The sequence below is a fragment of the Denticeps clupeoides genome, chromosome 7 (assembly GCF_900700375.1).
Source record: "Denticeps clupeoides chromosome 7, fDenClu1.1, whole genome shotgun sequence".
Taxonomy (NCBI): Eukaryota; Metazoa; Chordata; class Actinopteri; order Clupeiformes; family Denticipitidae; genus Denticeps; species Denticeps clupeoides.
Genome location: NC_041713.1, coordinates 7,355,530 through 7,370,585, shown reverse-complemented (window position 1 = coordinate 7,370,585; position 15,056 = coordinate 7,355,530).

Here is a 15,056-nt window from a genome sequence, read left to right as displayed (position 1 = left end):
CCTTTTAACTTCAGTCTATTTGCATTATTTTGCCTCATTAACTCTTTTAATGCTTTCACTTGGTTTTTAATCTGCATCCTGGGCATACTGCAAACAAGCGGACTACAGCTATATTAAACGCTGGCCATTTTGCAACGTTAGCTGCATTACCAGTTCATCTTTTCCAGTGAACCGTGCACATCTCCCAGCGGACACAAAGTCAGTCGTCCACGGGACGCAATATGCAGCATTTCCCCTCCACGCTGGAAGAACGGACCTCATTTGGGATCCCGCTGGCGTCTCCCCGCTGTGAGGAGAGGGCCGACTGAGGCAGAATCTGTAACCGTGGTGGAGAGAGGTGTTTTGTGCCCCTCTGCTACTGGGGAGGGGGGGTCTGGGATCCTGTGTACTGCATTAGTTTCTCAAGGACACACAGACATCCATAAAGAAACAACACGCTGTGGGGGAAATGGGTTACAAGATAAGTGAGTATTCGCTGGTGCATGTTTTTTTTGTTTTTTTGGGAGGGTGGGGGGGGGGTTAGTTGTGGGGTTGTGGTGGAAGTAAGTCACTTACTGTAAATGCTGTACTTTTATTCATTTCTGAGCAAGTGAGTAGCAGGAAATGTGATTTCCTGAGTGCAGTACTTACACATCAGTGAAATGCGCAGTAGGTCGGAGCCATGTGGGGTCTCAGGCACTGGTGGGTCGTCCCTGAAGCATGAATGCACAAATGATTGGTAACAGTATGTGTGCACTTTTATTCCTCAATTATACTTTATGTTGAACAGCAGTACACGCCACTTTCTACAATGTTCTTTACTGCCTGTGTATTATTATTATTTTAGATTTTTTCTCAAATAAGAAGGCACTGAATTAAGTTGTTTTCTTGAGTTTAATGATAATTGAGCCCTGATGGTAGTAGCCTAGTGGCAACACACTTGTCTATGAACCAGAAGACCCAGGTTCAAATCCCTGAGCAAGACACAGGGAGTGTCCCTGTAACTATTGATTGTAAGTCGCTCTGGATAAGGGCGTCTGATAAATGCTGTAAATGTAAATGTAAATGATCATCCAAGATAATTGGAGTGATTTATAATAGCATTACACACAGACCACTATTCCTCTAGCACAGATTCCCACACTATTTAAAAAAAAAATCTCTGAAGGAGTGGTGCTGTTTCTTGAGGCATTAGGAAGAGTTGTCCTTGACTGCATCACACACTCTCCTTCCCGCAAATATCACCACTGGTTGTAGGCAATACTTTACATGGATGTTACAGGTCTGCTTTTTTTAATGTTTGAGAATATAGAAACTTCCTCCACCACATTTTGTTCCTGTCCATCCAAATGTATTGCCCGCGGTCAGTTTGGTCAGATTCCCCAGCACTTGTCGGGGAATTACTGCATCCCAGGACTCCCATATCTCACACACCGACTGTAAGACAACCACACAGTGAGGTCCACGAGGCTGAAAAAAATAACTGAAAACATCCCATTAGCTGGCGAAACTAGAAAGTCAAACAACTTAATATGGTAGATAGTGAAACAATTATAATAGGTAGCTAGTATTATCACCTTGAAAAAGGTACCTTAAACTGGCTACTCATTTTTACCAGCTTTATCAAGTGTCTTTCTTCCCCAGTAGAGTGAACTTCCAATTTTTATGACATAGTTGGGTTGAGTCTGATTGGTGTTTTCTATTTTCTAATAGTTACTTCTTTCCACAGATGTAATTATTATGTTCTAAATTAGCCATTAGCTTCAATTGGTCATTTCAGCCATGTTCTACAAGTACGTATTGCAATGTCGGTGTCAATATAGGTGTTAAAACCTTTCTATTTATGTTGCTTTTTTTTTTTAATTTATGTTGGATATTTTTTTTCACCACCCGCCAGTCCGCATGGAACCAACTTAATGCTTTAATATATTTTTGGAGATAAACAGGCCTCTAGGAACATTGAGTAACTACAGTCCTGCCTATTCTGACCAATTCAGGGTGGTAGTAGTTTGATCTAGACACTTAACCCTGAGTGTCTCCGGGGGGACTGTCCCTGTTACTACTGATTGTAAGTCGCTCTGGATAAGGGTGTCTGCAGGATTCTATAAATTCTCACAACACTGTCCCTTGATTAACTGTCTCACTATGCATTAGTTTAATATTTGTTACAACAAATAGATTTGGTGGTATATTTTTGGGCCTACATGTGTGTTTGCAAAACTAGTCCTCCATAAAACAGCCCATATGCTGTTTTAGTTCGGTGTAAAGGCCCCAGAAACTGCGCTGACAGACCCTTTCTACAAATGTGGCTATTTACATACAAGTCAAAGCATTCTTCAGACCTCTGTGAAGATGCATCACCTTCCGTCACTCATTGCTATTCTCATCCTGTCGGATCTTATTGCAGTGCCTCAGCTGCTCCAATACTTTTTATTAAAGCTGGAGGTCCTGCCATCGTTTCTCATTCCTTTGGGCACTGCTGTGAAATGTGACCGGCAGACAGCTTCTTCTTCGTCTTGCTAGATGAATAAGATCTGCGCGCCACCGACCTCTTGGAGTGCTAAGATTTCTGGTGTAATATCCACACAGTCTTCAGCGTCCAGATATACAGACAGGTGACAAATTAATGGAGAGACCAGCATTGAGTGGCCACCAGAACCGCTTCAGTGCTCTTTTCATCTACCGAAGGGATGGGCAACATCCTTCTGGTGTTTTTGATTATGGTGTTAAAGACGTCCCTTCCCTTGGGTTAGAGAACTGGTGAATGAAGGTCACATAATAAGATCTACATTATTTCCATACTCATCAACCATTCCATGAGGCTCTGGCTCTGTGGACAGGGGCATCCCTATCCTGCATGCCTGCGTCTGGATGGAAAAGTTTCATCATAGGAAAAATCTTATCATGTGGACCTGCTGATGTCTCTTTGCCAACAGCCTTGATTTGGTGCTTTTGTTTTTCAGCTGTTGATTTCTGCTGTGGTTTTTCATTTTACGATTCCAGTCGGCGTTTCTGTGACGGAAGGCTGATAGGTAAGTGGGGTGACGTTGGGAAGGATGCCACCACAATCCCACACCACTACTCTCCACCTCCAAAGTACCCCCCCCGACCCCTGACAGACGTGGTGTCATTGGTGCTGTGACAGGAGCAGCTGCTTTTTTTGGTTCGAGGAGGGGGAGGGTGGACGATGTGCGGAGACACGTGTGACGCCGGAACGAACAGTCGCCCCGCTGTCCGCCTCAAACGCGGTCATCACTGGGTGCCCTGCCGAGACGAGAGGACAGGCAATCAACACCGCCTCTGGCACCTTCATTGAAAACAAGGTGCCGGGGGGTCACATAAATATCACCTGTCACCAGGGCCATTGATTTCCGGGGTGGGGTGGGCACCAGAATCCTCGTTGTCACATGTCTCTCTTGATAAATTTCCTATATTCATGTCAATCTTGAAGTTGTGGAAATAAAGCGAACATGTATACAGACTCTTCTTTCGTTCTTCTGGTCGTTCTAAAATAGGCATTTTCAGCAAATACTAGTTCTGTCAGACAGTAGGTTCCATGCTAGGCATGCATCTAAATTCTAATACGATATTCAAAAAAGCACAAATTTGTAGAACAAATTTTAGAATAATCTGTATTCAGGAAGGCCAAGCACCACAAAAGGCCATTTTACAGCAATCCAAGCATTCACCAAAGTGAAACTGTCAAAACCAGTTTTCTGATTCGAGAATAATTTTTTCATGAAATTGACTTGCTAGACTAGGATTTAACATTGTGATATATTGACACTTTCTTTTTTATGGGGCTACATGTTGGTGTGGAGTTTAGATTTGTTAGAGTTTAGGGTTTGAATCCAGACTCCAGCTTTGCTTAAGCGGAATATGGCCAGCTGTTTCTCACTGGCGATCACAAGATTTTTCCATTATGAAACTATATTTCTCCGTTTACAATTTTATGTCATGTTTTATTTCCATTCCCTCTTCAAGTGCTTACAAAATATCAACCATGAGCATTAACCCGATCATGAAACTGAACATGAACCTGACCCATACTCCAAACCAAAATCGTCACGACTTTGAGGTCTCTGATTACGAGTGCTGTTTCCGTGATTTGACAGCCCCCACAGAGGAACCGTTAAAAGTGCCAAGTAGTTTCGCATCTGAGAGATTGGCGGCGTTTCCAAGATGACAGTTTATGAAAACGGGGGTGACCAGGATGAGTGGGATCAGCAGCAATTTGTCCTCCTCGCCTCCTTGCTCTTGATTTGCGGAGGCAGGGGAGGCTGCGTATGATGAAAATGGGCACTTTCACCAAATGAATTGTTTAAAAAGAAAGTAATTTTGAAAGATTGCTTTTAAATCTGTGTTATCTGAAATCTGCCAGTATGATTCCCATGCAGGCAAAAAGGGAAAGGAGCAGCAATTACAGCACTTGTCTGTATGAATTCATTGCATTAAACTATTCTTTTACATAGAAAAATACAGTGAATGTGTTATATGACTAAAAGGGCCGTACTAAATATCAGGGATGTGTCACAAGTCGACTCATCCAGTCCATTCACAAAATGTCCAATTCATGAAAAACACTTAAAGTACGTGCTGAGCTGTGTGCCAGTCTTTTCACACAGTGACTGATGGCTGGCTTCCTCTGGGGCAGATTTATGAAGTGCTGTCGGCATGCTAATAGGCCTAAAAATGCCACAGAACTATAAAATGCAATTTTTAAAATATTTGACCAGGTGATGTAGAGCCTCTTTTGGTAAAGGAAGATGAATGCTTTCCGACATGTTGTATTTTAACTGAGCAGCACGCCAAAAGCCCCTAAAACCCATAAAACCGTGATAGTTCATGCAGAGTAACAAGCGATTGTTTTATCTTTCTTCAGATGGTGTCATGTTCTAATGCAAGTTTGTTAACATTCCACTCTGGATGCTTAGACACACTGCTTAGAATTGTCCTTTTACAATGAAAAAAGAAAATAAATAAAATGGAATAAAATAATTGAAAAAATGAAAAAGGTGATTTTACTTTCAAAAAAGGATTTTACTTTCAATTGTTATTAAGTATATTTAATTTATAGGGCTGTATGGTGTTCACTAGTCGAATTTGTGACTTTGACTTCTCCGTCAGTATAAGTGTGTGTGTGTGTGTGCACCCTGCAGTGGGCTGTTGCCCTGTCCTGGATGAGTCCCCGCTCTGCGCCCGGTGTCACACAAGGGGCTCTGGCAGCCGTGAGCATGAGAGGTTAGGGATTGTGAGAGAGTGAGTACAGCTTTTGACACTTGCATTATTGAACACAGCTTTCTAACTCCAAACTATTCATTGCTGATAATGGTCCTCTCTACATTTATGCAGATATTCATTCAACAGCCATTTCCAGCTACCAATATTAACATCATTCTAAATGACCCTAAACATTTGAATGGTAGTGTACATGGAGCTACTTATTCTTCAGGCTCTTTGGGTGCCTCACGCTACTCCAAGGCATGGAGGGGATGCACCCTGTGATGGACCATGACGGTGACCAGGGGAGATTCCTGCCTTGCAACTGAAGATTGTCTGGGACACACTCAGGTGTCCCCGCAACCCTGACCTGGATAAGTGGGGCTTGAAAATGGATGAATGGTGTGTTGCAGGCTATGACTTCTTAAATACCCAGGGCCGTTGCTAGGAATATTGCTCTGGGCCCCTTTGGCCTACATTCTATTAATAATCATTTTCTGATGTGGTGCTGTCCAGTGGTGGGCCCATCATAAACAGAACATTTAGTCTAACCTTGTGATTATTCAGAACAGATGTGTGTTTTTTTTAACGAACAAGGAAATTGAATGTTTTCAAAACTTTGCTCCGTTTCTTTCACATTTCCACAAACCCAACGACCCAAAAAACAATGCTGGTGACATTTAAATGAACACATGTTGTCAGCTTCATTTCCATAATGGTTCTTCATACTAGTTCCAAACTAGTGTGCTGCGAAATCAAGGCAAAAATGATATTTAAATGCAGTCTCATTAACAGGCCCTTGATAAATCTGCCCTTTAATCTCCCATGGTGTAAAGAGTCAGAATGACATGACTGAAAACCTCTGATTTTCCTTTTCTTTTCGTTTCTTTTTTCTTTTTAGGGTCCAATGCTGTCCTGTACCCTCCCTTTAACAGACAGACCTGGGACCTCCTTATCTGTCATTTCTGCCGTACCTGTTTAAAGTGCTCGTTTGTGTTCTGTTGAGACGGCATCACATCTTACTAATGTCTCAGCCGAACCCTGATTATCAGAGGCTGTTATCCTGAAGAACACCTGGAAGAAACCCCCAACCCCCCGACAGAAAAAGCGTAGATTTTTTTAATAACCCAGGCTGGGCTCTCTGTTTGAACTGTGGCAGGTCTTTTTTTTTACTGTCTTCCTTGAGTTAACCCGTAGGATCCTGTGTAATTGATTGCTGCAACCTCGCCCTGTGCATGTGAAGCTGGCACGTATTTCGGTGGCCATTACGCACCCCCCGTCCTGGGAGAGCTAATTAATTCAACTGGGCCCTGTGCCGGGCTGTTGCAAGTACCGTTATATCAGAAAGAATGGAGAATGTGCAAATTTCAGTAATTTGGTGCACCTTTCCACTTCCCAAAACTGGTTCGGGATCCCTCTCAGCATGAACGGGGGACACCATTGAACTTGTATTGTAGATACTGACGTTTTTTTGGTGCTCTACACTTAAAAAATGATACAGCTTATATTTTGCACTTTGTGCAATTTACATTTATTTTACATTTATGCCATTTATCAGACGCCATTGTCCAGAGCAACTTACAATCAGTAGTTACAGGGACACAATGGTAGTAAGTGGGATTTGAACTTGGGTCTTGTGATTGTGTTACCCACTAGGCTACTACCATCCCAGTATTTGCGTTGTCATGGCCGCAAATACAACCATGACCCCATCGAACGGGAAGAACTTCTCAAACCCAAAACACAAAGCTATAAAATGGCGGCCAAAACAAACAACAAATTGCAAACTCATACGTTGAATTCATTCTCGTTTGACATGAGCCCTTTTCGGATTGACCTGGTTCCAAACTGTTTACGTTTTTGACACCGAAGTGGCAGCCGATATTGTGTCCGACGAATGAAAAGAACATCCATTTAAATTATACCTAGTTTAAAAGAGAGATATTGTGAAGTAATGGTGATGTCACCTAGTTTTTGTCTGTATAAAAAAATTGTCGACATTAAGCTGTGTTGCTCTACACAGGTTAATTTTGTAAAATGAGTGTCCTCTTTTGTCTCTCTCTCTCTCTCTCTCTATATATATATATATATATATAGGCTTAGTATTAAATAATTTTTTTTTAAAGGAATCTTCCTTTTACGTCATCTCACTTCCTGTTACATCATCCGATAAATAACATAATTCGCCTCAACAGAGCCGTAATTAAAAAGATTATGGCTCCCCTGATCATGATGCATTTCCGTTGACATCTTTTACAATTATTTTACAATTCAATGATGCAAGTCATTCAAAAATGAGTCAAATGAGTCACAACAGGATACTGAGTGAGTCCTGATGTGGATTCGTGAGATGTTTGAGCAACCCCACCAAACAGACGCACAGACATTCACTTCTCCTGTCCGTCTGCACCTTAGTCCTGTTACCTGCAGCTGTCAGCCCGAATCAGACCCTATACTTCCTTGTTTCTCCCTGTGTATAAACGGACTGTGTTGTGTCTGAGTCTCTGCCGTTCGTTAAATGTGCCTCAAATCTGTGCCGCTTATGTTTGCTCTGTTTTGGGACCTCGATCCCTTATTTTTGTGAATTAATTTTCAGTTTGTTTAAATGCAACTCGCACTTGGTTCCTCCATCCCTGCTCGTGACAACATGAAAAGCAACAACGTACAAATCAAAATAAGCCGAATTCCAATAAACCCCGTGGGAACTCATTTCACATGCGAACAAAGCACTTAAAATATGACACGAATATCTGATTTTTATATGTCTTTATTTCCAGAGAAATATCTAAATGTCACCAGGCTTTCATTTTCCTGTTGAATGTTTAAACATGCCACCTTGGCCTTCATTAAGTCTTGCCCTGAGGTTCCTCTGTGCCCACCTCTTCTGGAGAAGTCGTTGAAACGGCATCTCCAGGCAGTATGTCATGTTTACTGATTATATGTTGCATTTGTCTGCTTGCTTGGAAATCGGTAATCTATTCCTTGCCCAACACAATCAGCAACGTGTCACCAAGTTTCACCCAGGTTGAGGACAAGACAATCTAACAGTCGCTCAGAGTCATTGGGATGCTCCAGTTGTATTTCCCCTCTTTGCTGGTTATGACTAATGTATAATTCATGGCAAACATATGACCCATAATGCAGCTGGCAGTCCATTAATGAGAAAAATCCTCATTATGGGTTCCTGTGCTTATCACAGAATGAAATAAACAAAATCAATCAGCCTTTGTGACAGCATTTTCAATTCACTCTGCCCTCACTCTTAAAGGGAAAAGAGAAGCGGGTGATTGGAAGGAGAGAAAAGAAGGAAACGTCTTGCTCCACATGGAATCTATGAAGCTATTGTTCTTGTTTTCATTCCAAAAGAGAGACTTTTTTATCTGAGAGATAAAAAAGGAGCCATCTCATCCATGACGTGAAGGGGCCATGCCACACTTCTCAATATACACCCACAGGTGTGTGACTACAAGCCTTGCAATGTGGGGATTTCACTTTTTTTTTGTTTTTTTTAAGTCTGCGGTTTGGCTGCTGAGCATAGGATCACACTTGGCTCGGAGTGACTGTGAGCAAATGCAACCTCTTTGTTTGAGGGAGAGGTCTCAAGGGGGTTTGCTGAAGAGCGATGACTAGAGAACGTCCTTGGCAAGAGAATAAAATGGTAATATAAAATGAAATAAAATGAAAACCCGAGTCACCACGACTGTTCTTCACAGAGGAAACTTCACTGAACCGAAATCATGTATGCAACTGCCGGTGTCTGAGTCAACCATGTTAGTTAAAGGGTACTTACTATTTTTTAAGGTATGATTTAAGGGTATGAGTAATGTTGGTATTAAAAAATAAAAAATGAAATTATTATTAAAAGAACTGATGTATATTTCTACATTTTCCAAATTTGAATACAATGTTAACCCAATTCTAATCAGAATGTGTGGGGACAGTGCCTTGCTCAAGGGCACCTCAGTGGCACCTTGGTGGTTTGGGATTTGAACCCACAACCCTTCGCTTCCTTCGCTTCCTTACTTGCTAGGCCACCACGGCCCCCTAACCCCAATCCTCTCTCGGCTCCTTTCCCACAGTTTTTGTGGTTGATTTGGTCTCTCTCTGCCCTATGACCTTAGCTAGAGCTCGTCTGGTTCATTTGTTGGGGTATGTCCCGAAATCCATATATGCCAAAAATAAATCAATACCCAATCAGATTATGCTGTTTTACTCTAAGTTGGCAATTACTACTCCTGTTGCCTTCCAGCTCTTTCAGGTAATTTGCACTGCCTCCTAGGGTTAAAAACTGAACATAAAACCAGTCCTTGACTCAGTGGTACATTTGTGTCATAGATTTCCATTTTTAATGCAAATAATGAAAATAAAAATAAATGTAATCTTATGAACTGGGCCAAGCAGGCATGTCATGTGAAATGCATGTCAGTTTCAATGGATTATTAGAAACATAGTTTAGATCTGAAGGTCTGAAGTTGCTTCCCAATCACCAAGTCTAGCTTAATACCTTGGGGTTCACACAAAAGAGACATATATCCTCGTGGATATTAGACTTTTTTCATAATTGTGAAGTCCATCTATTTGGTCTGGTGTGCTTTAGAGTCAAATCACTGGAGGTGGAGGTGGCCAAATATATTAATCATAAAAGGGTTTTGCTTTATACAAAAAAAAAAAAAAACCCACAGGATATTTTCAATCTCGTTCCCTGGATATTTGCCTCCACATGTGGTATGACTTCAGTCTGAGGTAAGTAAAAGACTTAGCCGTCCTCTGCAACACTGTCTCAGCGTATCTCCAGATAATGAATCTTTTCCAGCCGGGCACTGCATCCCTCATTGAGAACCTCTGCTTTCTTGGCTGTACTGCACCCCGTTGGCAGCAGGCCCATTCACGGCAGCTTGTACTTGTTTGCAGTGGGATGTTGCGCCGTGTGCCTTGTGCAAACCCGCACTGAACATATCTGCGCGAGATCCACGCTTCGACACATGATTTATTTCATGAATGTGGTCTGTTTGACCCGGTTTAACCGTGAATGTGGTTATACATTTTGATGTAAATCAGAAATCATTAGTTTTGCCCGTTGTTGGTGTGCTTGTGGGTCATGTTTTTTCATTAAAAATTTATCTGACTTGTGTCAAATGTCTTGTTGGCAGCCCAACACGTACGTCCATATAAACATGCAAATGAGACAAAAATCAACATGGAAATGAAAGCCGTTTTTCATCTGGAAAGAAGGGGGAAGGGAATCTTCCAACAGAGGAACCTATCTGCATAGGTTCTCCTGGACATTTTGGACATAACTGCAGTTATCGTGTAATAAACAGGAGCCTTTCAACATTGTAAATAAGCATGTAGATAAGCAGCAAACTACGGATGGTGGCACCTCAGGCATAGTTGAAAACCTTTTTTTCCCCATGTTCCCAAATTGCTCATTCCAGGATTTTACTGGTGGTGATGAACATCAAGTAAATAAATTTTATTTCCTTCAAGGTTGATTCATAGAAAGGCAGGGTTTGGAGGGTTTGACTGGATAGTCCTGCTCACCTTGTATTTCCGCATTTTTTTTTATATGCTTGCGTATCGCCAGGTGGACACATGCAACTTCTCGTCTGATGTTTTGCAAATTTGCTGCCTCCAGTGAGGCTGATGACATAAAACACTTCAGATGCTCAAGAAAAATGGCAAGGGATCTGAAGTCCTCGCTAGTTGTCATAAGCGCTCTGCTCAGAGTAATCAGCTAGGTGGCTGAGAGGACCACTGGTGTGTTGGCCTGTCCAGCAGCAGGCCGTCTGCAGGTTGATGATAAAGCCCCTTCCTGTATGACTACCTCTCTCCCTCATGCAGGGGATGTGAAGTGCACTGGATTGATGTTTCTCCATCAGATTGAGCTCAGAACTCAGAACAGGCTCCTCCCCAGAGGAGCCAGCTTCTCAGTTGCAGCAGCGGTGAGTCTTCAGTGGACACAGCCTCTTATATTTGTATTCAAATTGCTTTGAAAGTACATACGAAAAGCTAGTAAAATCAAAACCACTAAGCTGCATGCAGTTTTATTAACAGTGTTGGCCTAGCGGTTAAGGAAGCCGCCCCGATATCAGAAGATTGCCGGTTCGACTCCTGATCCAGGAGGTACCACTGAGGTGCCACTGAGCAAAGCACCGTCCCCACACACTGCTCCCTGGGTGCCTGTCACGGCTGCCCACTGCTCACTTAGGGTGATTGTTAAAAGTACTGTGTTTCACAATGACAATTACTTTACTTTCAAAGAAAAAAGAAAACCAATGCCAATTAAATGTTGACTTAACTAAACTGGTAAAGCGGAATTCCCTCACTTTCATGAAACAATGACATGATGTGTAAAGAGAAAGAGTCTGTTATCATTCATCAGTTTACAGAGTTGAGAGAGACCAATTCCCAATTCTTTTAGGTAATTTCTCCATATCAAATGCAATCATTTCCACTTCAACTTTTTTACAGTGTTTATGTGTTATTGTTGAGGATATGAAAATGTTCGTTCAGTTTCACTACTACTTGAAATTACTGCACTTGTACATATGACACTGGTGCAATAAAAAGGCACATCATTTTAAAAATTTTCTTCAATGCTTCGGAGAGCCGAGCTAAAATGCATTACAAGTTAGAATGGAACTAAGGGCTGGGGCTTGTTGGTGCAGCAGGTTGGCACAGAAGCCTACGATGCAACAGGCAGAAAATTCCAGATCCTGTTCGGTTTTCTTTTACAGGATGGAAACTGGGTGAAGGACAAACAGGAGATTATGATTCATTGCTTCCTCTGGCCTGTTCATGCTCGGTGTTGGCAGAAGTCAAGCAAAAAAGGGAGAGAGAGGGAGAGAGAGAGAAAATGCAACACCAGCTTTCTGGAACTTGTTATGTAGGCTTCGTGTCCTATTTAAGATTCAGAGGTGGCTTTACGCGCTGCACTTACACACCTTACACACAAAGTTATATGCACGTGCACATACGGCTCTCTCTTGTACTCCCCTAATTCAGTCATCGTGCAAGTCAGTAGAAGCACCCGAATATAAAGCAACATGCAAGAGGTTTGAAGGGCGATAAAAAAAACAAAAACAGGAAGGTTGCAATGGTTGCAAAACGTTTTAAGAAAACAGCTATTAGTTTTACAAGAGACAGTTATTGGCTGCCTTTGTGACTGGATCCTGATTTATGGAGCAGAGCATCGTCTTTCAACCTCGCAGGAAATGACATCGACGTCTGCGTCAGCCGCCTCTCTGCCGTTTGGAGAATGATGTCTCGTTCATGGAGCATTAGAACAAATGTAGCAGAGATCGGCAGAAGCGTAAATGTCCACGTGGTAAACAACCAGTGAACCGGTGACTTGTTAGGGTCATTTTTTCCTCTGCCGAGCCCGCTGCTGTGCCTCAGAAGACATCTTTTGAAAATAGTGGGACCCGCCGCACATTATTATTAGCAAAGTTTCCCAGCCCTTCCCAGTGCCTGTGTGCCATGGGGAAAATTTCCTTTGAGCTCTCGACCCACCGGGAAGAAGAAGAAGAAGCCGGAGAAGACGGTGCCACTCCTTTAATCAGACAAAGAGTTTGTACATGCAGTCAAGCGGTGGCACGGAGGCAGCCCTTAAACTTATTCACCAGGTCGCCACCGCCCGCCAGAACTTGATCCTGTTATATTTATTTTTTTTATTGCGAGCAGCACAGAGGGAGTCAGACGAGACGGAGCGGGCAAAATATCATCCGTACACCCCAATTTGCTTTGATTGCTTGTCAACAGGTCAGCTATAGAGCAGTGTGGTGTGGAAAAGGTCAAGTGTCAGACGGGACCCTGAAGGGAATGCGGTCAAATGAGAGGGAAGAGCCATGAAAAAATGGAATGATGGGAAACTCTGAAGAGACCCCCCCCCCTCACACACACACACACGCACACACATATGCTCTCATTATTCTCTCATTCTTGGTCCAGTGCCCTGGCTATTGCCTCTCTCTTCTTCATGCTCATGCTTGTCCCCTTTCTACAATGGACAAGTTCCTCCCCCCACTCTCTCTCTTTGAGACCGAGGTGATTTATTTTCCTTAGCTTTGGCAGTTTGAGAGCTTGAGATGCAAGTTATCATTAATGTATGTAGGTTTCCTCCTCAGAGGCCACAAGCCACGTACTCCACTGTATCCTGGTGTGTGTGTGTGTGTGTGTGTGTGTATGTTGTTTTTTCAGAGCAGTTCCTGCTGAGAGTGTATGTGAGTGTGTTTGTTGTCATGTAGTCACAGTAACACTCAACTAGGCCCCACATTCACTTACTCAGCTTTAAACCCCTGAGATCAGCACCATGGACAGCTTCCATCACGTTCACACGGCCGGCGCTGTGAAATTAAGTACATATCACATAAAAATCCAATCAGGCCTACATGTACGGGTAAAACGAACGTCTCGTCTACAAGGACCTACTGGACAATTACCCTTTATCCATTATCTTCTCAGAGATTATGAAGAAATATTTTCGCAGGATCATGCTGCATTAAGAGGTTTCCAGCACTGACCGTGAATTGGCAGCCTCAGTAATCACTGCCGGCTGTTTTAGAATTTCAGACACACCTACGCGAAGCAGTTTTTTTCATGATGTTATGGTCCTTGTTCGATCCTGGTGACCACTCCAGTCAAAAGACTCCAGTGGCCACACCCTTGTGCCTTAAATAAGTAATGGTGTTCACATGTAACTGTTACATGGTGTTCAAATGTTACAAGAAGTCGGGAGGTGAATCTCATCTTTAATCTGTGAACATGGGAAAAGGGTGAAACGAGTTAGCTAAAGGTTAGGAGATGGGCTGGAGACAGAGCAGAGTGGAGGGGATGGGTTGAGCGGTACGTGGAGCTGAATGTGGGTTCTCTGACAGAGCGGAAATGAGCAGATGTAGGAACTCATCGCAGATAGGAACTCAGTGACGTAGCACAGCTGATATTAGTGACCGAGCTGTTTCCTGGTGCCGTCACTGTCACCTGACCGGTCATGTGACAGCACTTTGTATTGAGGAGCAAACCTCTATCTGTGGTACACATGAGGAAAAGCTATTGTCAGGCATGCAGCATATTATCAAACTTGTCCTGTTGGGGCAGCACTGACAACTTTGAAATTTATTTTTCCTAGGGAAATTAACAAAATTAACATATAAGAATCTAGTTGGTGTCCTATGGAAGCTGTCCAAAAGTGGTATTGCAGTTGTTGCCTTGTTAGAAAATTCAAATTCTGTTTTTGACCCCAAACATGGAGCACTCTAATGAAACCTGTCAGCAGACAAAAAAAAGTTGACAAGACGCTCTCTGCATCTATATGCCTGATGTGAGTCTGACTTAAATTCACAGCCATGCAACCGCAGCCAGGGCACCATGGCACCATGGCACCAGCTGCATCACCCCAATTGGCCCAGTGAACAGGTGTCCACCCAGTAGATCCTTGGCATCGTTGTGAGGAGCAAACAGATGCCCCAGACCTCCCAGACGACACCGAACGGCCACACATTTGTTCCCCCTTGTGCAAATATCACTCATAATTGAGCAGGACACAGCGCATAGCCATGGCTTTAATTGCTGAGGATAATAATAGCCACGATGAAAAGGTTCTCCAGACTGTTAGTTCACAAGTCAGCTTGTGTTGTTCTGTTCTCCATGCAAAATAAAGCTGGTAATACAGAGAAAAAGAAAAACAGATGACAGGCCTGGCATGACAGCAGAAATCAAAGAAAGGAGACGTTCATTTGATGTTCCTGAGAAGATCCCAGTCTGCACTTGTGTGGAGATCTAGCTTGACGACAAGAAAGCCTTTATACAACAAAGCGACTTAATGGCTTTTGCGGGTAGACGTTTGAAAGACTGCCATT